At 29.2% G+C, this 8,771-nt stretch overlaps 1 long non-coding RNA gene across 1 annotated transcript; it reads right to left on the bottom strand.

The window, feature by feature from the left end:
- Window positions 1-539: 539 nt before the first annotated feature.
- LOC134718736 (uncharacterized) lies at window positions 540-7,655 on the bottom strand. The gene is made up of 3 exons (XR_010107429.1): window positions 7,614-7,655; window positions 1,266-1,460; window positions 540-665 (listed from the first exon to the last, which is right to left on the bottom strand). It is a non-coding gene; the product is annotated as an uncharacterized LOC134718736 (long non-coding RNA).
- Window positions 7,656-8,771: the final 1,116 nt, after the last annotated feature.

The following is an 8,771-nucleotide window of genomic DNA, read 5'->3' as shown; positions in this document are numbered from 1 at the left end:
TATAACTTTAAAACCTTAAGAGATTTTTCTTTATGAAAGGGATTTTGAATCTGCGGAAATGGAATATTAAACGCGCACAATGTCGCGTTCTTTTACATGTACAATTTTGGTTAAAAAAAAAACGTTTGATGTACAATCGGTTGCGGTAATCGATTTCCATTACATACATTTCTCTAGTCACGCAGACAGAAGTCACATGTTATTCACCAAAACAAAACACATAATAAATGTTTGTATAAATCAAATCATTGCATATATTTTTTGACGTACCGGTCGCGAATCCTTGCAATGAAACCTCTCACAAATATTCAGATTAACGCGTTAAATACGCTTGGTGTCATTTATCACTGATCATTCAAGGATGTTCTCGTAAATAATTTATGTTATTTTTACTGTTTATCAGATTTTTTAGAGCTAAACCTCTCACTTGTATGACAGTCGCATCAAATTCCTAATTGAATATTATCATTTGTATATCACTAATAACATATTTATTTGTATTCTGCTTTTATTTAAAATATAATTCCAAAGTTAATGTAAAATTTTACTGAAGTTCTTTTTTCGTATTTTTTGCACATTATTTTTCGTTTCCATCAGTCTATGTAGTACAAAAGAATCTTCGGATTTCATTTACATTGTAACTGTGTTGTTTTTCCAGCTGTTCTCTGAAGAAAAAAAGGAAATTAAAGTTTTATATTTTTGTATTTAAGTTGTCAATGTAATAGATACATAACAATACATTTCAAAAGTGACACAATAAAAAATCAAGCATTAATTTATTTTCAGTACTGTACACTACTGTTCTCATATTTTGTGTTAGGTTCATACAATACCTATAGTTTTCAATCCATAGTTTGTCTAGTTTGTAATGTTTATGCTACTTATGTATTTACTGCGTGTGATAGGTTTCGCATTTTCCAACAGTTTTGTCCAAAATCATCATTAAAGATTCATTGTCTGTCCAAATGTGCTTCTGGTGAAATGAATTTGGACTTTGATTAACACTATACGCTCAAAACTTCACAATATGAGTAACGCACCTTTTGAAGTGAAAAAGGTTCATAAAAGTGAACTATTTAAGGTTCATAACAGTGATTCTTTTATGGTTCATAGAGTTTGATAAAATCAATATTTCTACGTTGATTTTAATCAAATAGTTTCTAACAAAAAAAAATAAAACACCCACTCAGACATTTCAGCAATCTTTTATTTCCTTTTTAATTATGAATGGAATCTAAAGACGATTTTATGTATGTTATATTTACCTTTCTAATTATAGTTGTACTTCCAAGTTTTGTTGGAATATCGTTTGGTATAATCCATGGCAATGTCTCTTCTCGGAGGTTCCTGTGTACACAGTAAAACTCATCATCCGGTATAATTGGTATTGTTTTACCAATTCTGATAGTACTGCTATTTATCAATCCTATCAATTTTCTTTCATTGAAAGAGTATCCATTCTGAAGAAAATGTGAGAAATCCATTTTGAATTGTTATATAATTAGTGTATTAAATTTTACTAATCGAAATGTGCACTAAAAAGCATAAATGTATTCCAAATAGTTTTTTTTAATTATGAATTTGAATATCCTACCTTTCGCCTGTTTAAGGGTGTAATTTTTTTACCAATATATTATTGTGTGATCGCTTATTACAATATATCATCTTTACTCTTTTGAAATTTTGTTTTTACCTATTCTTTTATGGTCGTCATTTGTAATTTCAAGTGTTTGATTTTGATAAATTGTTCTAGCTAAAACTATTATAAAGATATGAAGATGTGGTATATATGATTGCCAATAAGAAATATCCAACAGATGCCAACTGACATAGAAGTTAACAATTAAAAGTTATCGTACGGGCTTATATATTGATATGTTTTTTTTCTGCATTTATATGCTGATCAGGCCTTGAAGTCAGAAAACTTTCGAGTCAGTTTTTTGTACTCTTACTCCAAAATCAATCAATCAAATTGCTGGATTTCATGTTTCGATCATGATAATTGTGCTCCGAGTACTGATCAAAGTTTTATGAATTCAACCCCAGGATTTTTGCACTTTAAATTTGTGAACAAATTTTTTAAGAGCATTCAAATTTGTGAATTTCAATATTTACTTGTTCAAAAAGTTTTAATCTGTTATGTCTATATTTATACAAAATGGTATTTGTTTTGTTTATTTGGAATATCCCAGAATAATTAAAATGGCAAATTTTGTTTTATATTTTACAGAGTATTTTGAAATTGCAATTTTCATCCAGACACACATGACAAAAGAGAAACAACTCAAATTAATAAATATGGATGAGTGAATAAGCAACACGTAATATTAGTGCTGCTTTCAATTATATTCGCTTTGATTATGATAATGAGTTTTAGATATATGTCTAGATAAAGACAGTTTAATACCCAGAAGATAATATTTTGAAAAGTTAATTCAATGAGTGTTTCCAGGCAGTTCAGCATAGTGTTTAGAAAATAGCTAATTATGCAAGGCAGGGGTAAATGTTAGACTTAAAAGCAGTACAGAACATTTTGTCCAATAACCTCCCCAGCAGGCGTCCTAAATTGCTTCTGACATTTTCGAAAATAGACAAGATGTACTCCTCAGAATCTGTCTTAAAAGTCTTCTAAATATGCAAACCTAATGCATGAAACTGTACACTGTAATTTGTGTCTGACTATATAATATAACTTAGGGACCAGTCATTATTTATCTCCAGGGGGACCGGCAAATGTATATTTGAAATGAGCAAATGTCATTGATCCAATGTGTAAAACAATATACCCCCTCTTCTTTCGACTACATAAAAACTTTTGACTCCCCTCTTTTCTTATTATAATTGAAAGGTTTCAAATGATTTGACCTTCAAATTAATTATCAAAATGTTGCTAGTATTCCTAATATCTGGTAAAATATGACAAAGAGAATGGAAATAAGATATTTTAATAAACATACACAGAAATGCATTGATCATGTTGAAGACAATCACAGCCAATAGAAGGATACCTTGATGCAACTTCACAGTCTTTAACAAACCAAGTGTCCATTGTTTAAAGAAACAGTGCGAATAATATTTGTCATATAAAATATAATGTACTTTTATATTAACAATAAGATTATATTGAAATATTATTCTATCTTAAAAACAATATTCCCATAAGAATCTCAAATCAGCATTATGATTGTTATTTTAAGCACAAATTTTGTATACTAAAGATACCCTTTAATATAATTATATCGCTCTATAGTAAAATAAAATCATGAGATAAATTAATCTGATGACAATGATAATAATATAGTATACCATATCATAAGTTAAACCAAATATTCATTAAAGTCAAATTTCAAAATTCCTTTTTTATTTCTAAAGAATAAATATTTTGAACTTTGCTTTGATATCTGAGCTTTATTTTTCATATGTACGTACATAATGTCAAAATGTCATTCATATCTACTATTTTTATCGGAAATTTACATGCATGACATGAGGTATAATTGTAATATAAAAAATAGTAAAATTTGCTTTGAGGTCTTTGTAGAATAATTTTTGTAGACATAAAACAACACAGCTTGTGAAATATGCATTCATCATGAATAATACAAATTGGGTGAACTTTGCATGAATAGCCACAATATTGTGAAAAGGAGAGCAAACTGAAAGTTTTCAGTGCTATGGTAAAGCCAGGATTTTGAAACCATTTTTATTAGTCACTTTTAACCTAATTTATTAGTGATTTGACAATATAAGTAGTCAAGGAGTAAAGTTACTACCCCTACCTCTAGCTAGATCACTAATAATGACAGTATGATATTTGGCAAAAATTTAATACTAATATACATTTTCATCGGCTCAATCTAAAGGTTGCATTTCTGTAAATATTAACTATGCATTTTCCCATAATTCATATGCACTACTATTTTTTTTAACGATCAAAATATAGGGGTGTGTGGCATATTTTCAACATTTATGTACCACAAGCTTCGAAGACTTTAAACTCACACTACATTTCTTAACTATCCCCACCTCGACAACATGGTAACCACAGATTTCAATATACACAAGATTAACATGTATATTTACTGATAACATTCCCAAACTATGTATCTTTGAGATACAACCTACAGATCAGAATTTGGAACCAGTATGTAAACAAAATTAGTATCTATGAATATTCTATTTCTTCCAAAAGAGGCGTGGTTTGAGAAACAGCTGTATTTACAAAGTGCAACCTATATGCAAATTATGTATTCTACTTTACATGCAAAAGTAGAATTAACATTCATATGTCAACACATTTATGTCTTTAGCATGTGGAACCCACGTCAAGCTGCAAGCTAATTCTGACGGTCCCAAACAATAATATAGTCTATGGTCACAGCATAGTATTGCAATAAATGAAGCTATGGGCACTAATAACATAACCTGCCCCCTGCTTTGTCAACCCTGAAAGAAGTGACCCCTCTTCTATCAGTTTCCATTATTTTCATGAGACACCTAATGTTTGGCCCCCGCCCTTCCGGGAAGATAAATAATGATCGGTTCCTTATAACAACTAAAAAATAAATCCGAGATTTACATCTTGTTAAAGTTCAAATAAAGAGTACGTACTTGTCATATGTAGTCTAGTTGGAAATTATCTGAAATAACAAGGAGTCAATGTGTTCCAATGATTGATCGATTGCTTGATTGATTGATTGTTTGATTAATTAATGTTTGCTTTATGTCGAATTGCATATATTAATGCATTATCATGATGAAAACAAAAATGACAAATAAACAAACGGTTGTTCTTGTAAAAATATAACCCAGTAATAAACTACCAACTAATCCCCAAAAGATTTTTTGCAACGATTTTTAAAATGCACCGTGATTGCCACTCCCTCTAAAAGAGGCATCGGATTAAACGTCCCAGTTCTGACACCATTTTTTTGTATTCCCAAATGACTATTGATGTTCTTTGAAACAACAGTTAAAATATATGACAAGCCGAATCACACTTGTTGTTCCATGTAACAACAGTTGGAATATATGACGACTCAATTTTCATGCTAAATAGGTGAGACAATATATAAATGCCTTTGAACTAAATATATATTCACCATTGTCGCTGGCAGTGTATGTTTATCTGATGTAAAGGTTTTCCCAAACAATTCGCGCGCTTTTGAATGTATACTCTCCAACAAATGACACGTGATTTGTGTTTTGCCAAAAAAGGTACAAAATTGAAATGAAATATATCCAAGAATATTTAAAAAAAATAAATTATCAAATGCAATCCAAGAAATAGGTCATATTGACCATGTTTACTTTTTGTTAATTTCTAAAAATAGGCCGTCACTTGCATTGAATACTTCCTGTGGACGACATGAAAACACATGGTCATAATAAAGAAAGAAGATACTGAATTTTCATCATAGTTTTAAATTGTTTAGTTGGTAAGTACGAACCATTTAACCATAAATTATTATACCATTCTATACTTTTATCAAAATGCAAATGTGAGCTTTGTGTTGGAGTGTTAGAATATTTTGCATTAAAAGGGGGTATGAAATTAGGCTTCTAATCAATGAAGATGATACAAGTATTCACTATGTATTACTATGTATCATTTTATGGTATTTGTTTATTTCTCTCCAATCATAGATACTTGATAGAATTAGAACTGAATTTAAAACTAACAATCTTAGAATTGTTAATAAATATTTGAAAGAACGGTATTGACAACATAAGGCAGACAGACACCAAACCGAACAATGAAATCAGGAAAAGAACTAAACCTTTAAATTATGATAGAATAACAAGAAACAGATTATTTCATGTCTTACTCGAACCACATATTAACTATGACAAAACCATGATCAACATTTAAAGGGAGAAATGCTGCCAGAGCCTTGTTTCAATTCTAAAAAAACAACTATCCAGAATCAATTATTTTAATTTTAAAGCGTTCTCCCTAATTATTCTTTCAATGTATGTTATATCTATAAATAAACCTTGTTATGCTAGCATCAGACATCTAATCTCTCATTGCCTTCCAAATGTACCTGCTATTTAGGATGACAAAACTAAATTAAAAGAAACGAAAATAAAATGATACAAATTATAACTTAAAAAATTCAAACGAAGGGAAATACAAATTTACCATAGATATTTGTGTTCGTGATGTAATACACAAGGTAAAAGGTAAAATGTAGCTATTTAGAATTTTTAAATATGTCAAATCTGACTTTACATAAATTATTCTTGCAAACATTGAAGAAATTATGATTTCGCTCATACGAAAGAGAAAAATAAAAATACAAATGTAACTAAATATGCTCATGCTTTACTAAACTTAAAGCATGTCTTCCCTTTTTCACTTTTACAAAGAGCAAATCTGAAATCAATATTTAGTTCTGCACCGAATGCGAATCTCGGAAATAACACTACCTTAACAAAACAATCTCCCCTGTTATATTGATGTTGTATCTGATCAGTGTTTCACGCGTCTCGTGTCTTTTCATTTCACTCTATAACTTAAAATAATGGTTGTTGTCAATTGCAATTTTATGATAATTATTGTATTTCTAATTGTCATTCCTATAGTTCTTACACGAATATATAGAAATTTTCTAGTGAAATAAAACAACAGCATTAAATGTTTTGTCTTTTACGTCTTGTTGTTTCCTACCCTTTATTTACAGACCAAGGTTTAAGACTAATATCAAAATAATGTTACTTTATTGACATTTCCCAGTGTATTCATTGAGTTATTTCCCTTTGATCATTACGTATGAAAACATTCCAATTGAATCCTACAAATTACAACAATAATGAAAAACACAGCTGGCACCAAGTTAAACAAACAAACTGTAAAAACTATAGTTTTTTTCAGTTGTTTCAAAAAGCTAATTTTTTCTCTTTCCGGGCAAACAAATTAAACTAGCTACGTCCTAATAATTTAAAAGCTTTGTGTAATGAAATTTCGGCTGTGACTCCACACAATTAAGCAAGGAATAATTTGTTGAAACAAAGAAATTGCAGTTGCTTATCTAAAGTAGTTTATACTGGACCAGAGCACAAATCTTCGAACTACAACAAGACTTTATTCCAGGAAATACGCCTATTGTGTGTGGATAAAATAAATACACGTATGTTAATCATGTTTTCAAATTTATAATGCTACAAATAAAATAACTTTTGTCTTTGTTTTTGAGAAATAATTGTTTAAGAAAAGGAGTTTTGGTTGGATAAGTGAATATAGATTTTAAGGATTTGAAATAACTATTCTAAACCAATTGTGTCAGGTACTTTTGATATCAGTTATTGTTTGTATTTGTCTTCTTCAAAAGGTACAAGTTTCTAACGTAAAAGTTTAAAATGATTAATTGAATTTCTAAAACTCATTTATTTGCAAAAATCAATAATAAAGGTTAAAAAAAACCACTTAGTAAATTGCAAAAGTAAACAAAACATAAAGAACTAACGCGCAATGTTTTTATTAATTAATTCATTATCTTTAAAAAAAAGATGTTTTATGAATGCTAATGATAAAAATATTCACAATTGCCTGAATGATACATATACTTTCATAAAAGTAATAAGTTTAAGCTGATCAAATATATTCTTACCTTTATTTGTGCGTTACAAGCTATGACCGCTTATTATTTGAATTCTTATCTATGTCATAATTGATATTGAAACAACCATTTTGATTGGATAATGCAAATTTGATGTACACACATTCACTTTAGAGATGTTTAAATACGTTTTTCATAAACAAAAATAAAAAAATGCATATCAAAGAGTGCACCTTAGTTTCTAAAACAAAGTCATTATTTGTATTGATTTAACAATAGGCCATTTGTTTCTGTTTTTATGCATCAATCATCATAACCTTTATCCCCAATCGTAGGACAATTGAAACTGCTGGAGTTCATGTAAGAGGGAAATAACATTATAATTCAGAACATTAAATGCTATAGGTTTCCATTTTCATTTTATATGACAACTTTTATAATCAAATTGACATATGATCATTATACATACCAAATGGCTAGCATTATTAGCAAATGCTAATGCGGAAGCAAATACTCGTAATTAATTTTTAACGGGAAACACTTAACAGTCAGACACAGTGCCAATCCCTAGTAATACAAACAGGAAAAATTTATACACATACTTTTAATAAATTTGTTTCACATCATTTTAAAACTCCTTATTCAAATCAATAAAAACTTGTAGATTTAAGTTGTGATGTTACCAGTACGGATTTGTCATACCTGTTGTCATTGAGAATATATAAAAAGTATTTATTATTTGTTTTATATTCTTATTATCCTTAATCATATGTCCTTTTATCATTCTAACCGTTAATGTATACAATTTCCTTGATAATTTCAGTTTAAAATTAATCTAAGATACTTCAGTTTAAATTTAGGTACGCCAGGCACGCGTTTCGTTTACTCATCAGTGGCGCTCTAAACAAATAGTTGCAAAGCCAAATCAAATATTACAAAATTGAAGAGCATAAGTAACCGAAAATTCCATAAAGTTGTATGCATTACGGCTAGTATAAAAATTAATAGATGTGGTATAATAGCCGTGAGACAATTTTCCACCTGAGACCAAATGACATAGAAGTTAACAACTATAGGTCACCGTACGGCCTTCAACAATGAGCAAAACCCATACAGCATAGTCAGCTAAGTCAATCTATATTTTTGGTTAGAACAACCTAATCGGTTAGAATATTTCAAACTTCTATAAAAAGAAAATGAAAATAACAA

The sequence above is a fragment of the Mytilus trossulus genome, chromosome 5 (genome assembly GCF_036588685.1).
Source record: "Mytilus trossulus isolate FHL-02 chromosome 5, PNRI_Mtr1.1.1.hap1, whole genome shotgun sequence".
Classification (NCBI taxonomy): Eukaryota; Metazoa; Mollusca; class Bivalvia; order Mytilida; family Mytilidae; genus Mytilus; species Mytilus trossulus.
This window is presented reverse-complemented; position numbering and strand designations above follow the sequence as displayed.